Here is a 2798-nt window from a genome sequence, read left to right as displayed (position 1 = left end):
TTTTCTTATCGCGGTCGGGGAATCCTCCGGAAAGAAGCTGCAGGCTTCGCTGGGAGATTCGAGGCAGGTCAGCGAACACCAGATCTCAGATCAGGATCGCCGGGGAGACCTCATCGTGGTGTTGGGCTACTCGAACTCAGGGCGTGGCGTCGGGTGCAGACTCACGGATTTAGCCGGAGCCAGAGTCTGTGTGTGAGCAAATCCGATGCTCACAGGAAGCAGTCTTTTCTGTGGAAGGTAGGGCAGGTCCTCAGGGTTCTTGAGGTTGCTGACTGCAGGACACACCGGGATTTCGCTTCTGCAGGTTCAAGGCGGGGACAGGCTGGTAGGGCTGGGGCCAAGTCAGTGGGCGTCTTCCTCTTGTTAGCTTCAGCACGGTTGTTCAGTCCTTCTTTTCTTGCAGGTACATCTGGTCTGAGGAAGCAAGGTTCATGGATGCCCTTAAATACTAGATTTAGGGGCGTTACAGGTAGGGAAAAGGTTGGGACCAATGGTTCCCTTTTGTGGGGTGGGTACACCCCCTATTATGCCACCCTCAAGTGGGAGGGGGGCATAAGCCTTTCCCTGGTTGGCTGAGTCCCCCCCATCTGCAAGATGGAGGGACTGAGAGTTGTGCTTCACCTCTCCTCCCCCACCTGAGGGGTGGGGTTGGCAAAGGTGGGCACACCCTCCCTTCCTCACTTAGTTTTCTTGCCGATTCTCCCTCCCAAAGTGGGGTTAGAACCGGTGGGGGCCAGTTGCTGGAAGCAGCAAAAGCCTTGGGGAAGCTCACAAAGGCGGCAAGCCTTTGAATCTTCCCCTTCGTGGACCCTGCCCATCCTTGGGATGACGCTTGGCACCTCGTCCCAGGATGTGAATTGTTTCAGACCCCCGAGAGCAGCACACTCTCGGTCCAGGGGTCCAGAAACCTCCGGACAAGGAGTCAAAATTATTAGATGCTTCGGGCAAACAAGTTGCTGCCCAAGCAGCTAATCACTGGACGATAGCCAATGCGCAGGCATTACTTGCCAGGTATGATAAGGGCTCATTACAACCAGCTAGAAACCCTATTGCAGCATTTGCCTCATCAATATAAGACCAAGGCCAATGATTTGATTCAAGAGGGCAAATTAATAACTAATGCATCAATCAAGTGTGCCCTTGATGCAGCAGACACCGCATCCAGGTCCATTAACATTAGTGTGTTACTGAGAAGACATGCCTGGTTGCGCATCTCTGGCTTCAAACAGTAGGTACAAACAACTATCCTCAATCACCTGTTCAGTCATGAACAACTGTTTGGCCCAGCTGTGGATACAGCCTTAAAAAAAATGAAAAAGGACACGGAGACTGCTAAATCCATGGGAGCATTACAGTCTCCATCCACATGAGGTTCCTTTCGGTGCTCCTTCTATAGAGGCGCATCCAAAAATATCAGTTCAGACACTGCTTCTTCCTCATAGAAAAACCCCACACAAACATCCCCTAACAGGGGATATTATAGAGGTGGATACAGAGGAAATAACAAAGGAAGAGGCAGAGGTAACAACCACACTCGCGCCGCTCCCTCTAATAAACAGTGACTTCCCTCCAGACCATTCCACTCCGCTCGGAGGGAGACTCTCACAGTTCCTACCTGTCTGGAAATCCATCACCACAGACAAGTGGGTAAGACAAATTATCCAGAATGGTTACTGCCTGGAACTAACAGCAACTCCACCCAACATACCCCCCAAGCAGCGTCCAATGTCCACGGAACATCTGACACTCCTCAAACAGGAAGTTATTTCACTGCTTCAAAAGCATGCAATAGAACCAGTCCCCATACAACATCAAGGATCAGGAGTTTACTCTCTATATTTCCTAATCCCCAAAAAGGACGGTACCCAAAGGCCAATATTGGACCTCAGACCCCTCAATCTCTACATACAGTCAGATCATTTTCACATGATCACTCTTCAACAAGTCCTTCCACTGCTTCCTTGTCACAGTAGATTTCAAGGACGCCTACTTTCATATTCCCATACACCCTGCTCACAGAAAATACCTAAGGTTCACACTGGACGGCCAACACTATCAGTTCAAAGTCCTTCCATTTGGGGTGACCACAGCAGCCAGGGTGTTCACAAAGTGCCTTGCAGTAGTAGCAGCACACTTGCGAAGACAACAAATCCATGTATTTCCATATCTCGACGACTGGCTCATAAAAGCCAAGTCATACAACCAGTGTGTTCACCACACTCATCAAAACCATTCAGCTGCTACACAACTTGGGGTTCACAGTAAACTACACCAAGTCATGTCTTCAACTCTCCTACATGCATCAGTATCTAGGAGCCACAATAGACACTTCAAAGCTCTAGCATACCCCAATCCAACAAGGATAACCAGTATGCAAACCCTCATCTCCAAGTTTCAGCCCCAACACTCTCTCCCAGCACAAGTGTTTATGCAACTCATAGGAATGATGGCCTCTTGCATTTTCACTGTACCTCACGCAAGACTTCAGATGCACTCTGTACAGGAATGCTTGGCATGTCAGTGGAACCAGGCTCAAGATCAACTTACAGATCTGGTGTTGGTGGACAGCCGCACACATCGCTCTCTGCAGTGGTGGAACACAAAATCTTTCCAGAGGGCGGGTGAACAATCAGATGGCGGATCTGTTGTCGTCAGACTCAACAGATACACGAATGGGAACTTCATCCGCAAGTTCTTCAACCCTTCTTCCAGATGTGGGGCCAGCCAGACATAGATCTGTTCGCCACACATGCAAACGCAAAATGCCCAACCATCGCCGCCAGGTTCCCACATCTGTT

This window comes from Triturus cristatus, chromosome 8 (assembly GCF_964204655.1).
Source record: "Triturus cristatus chromosome 8, aTriCri1.1, whole genome shotgun sequence".
NCBI classification, from domain to species: domain Eukaryota; kingdom Metazoa; phylum Chordata; class Amphibia; order Caudata; family Salamandridae; genus Triturus; species Triturus cristatus.
This window is presented reverse-complemented; position numbering follows the sequence as displayed.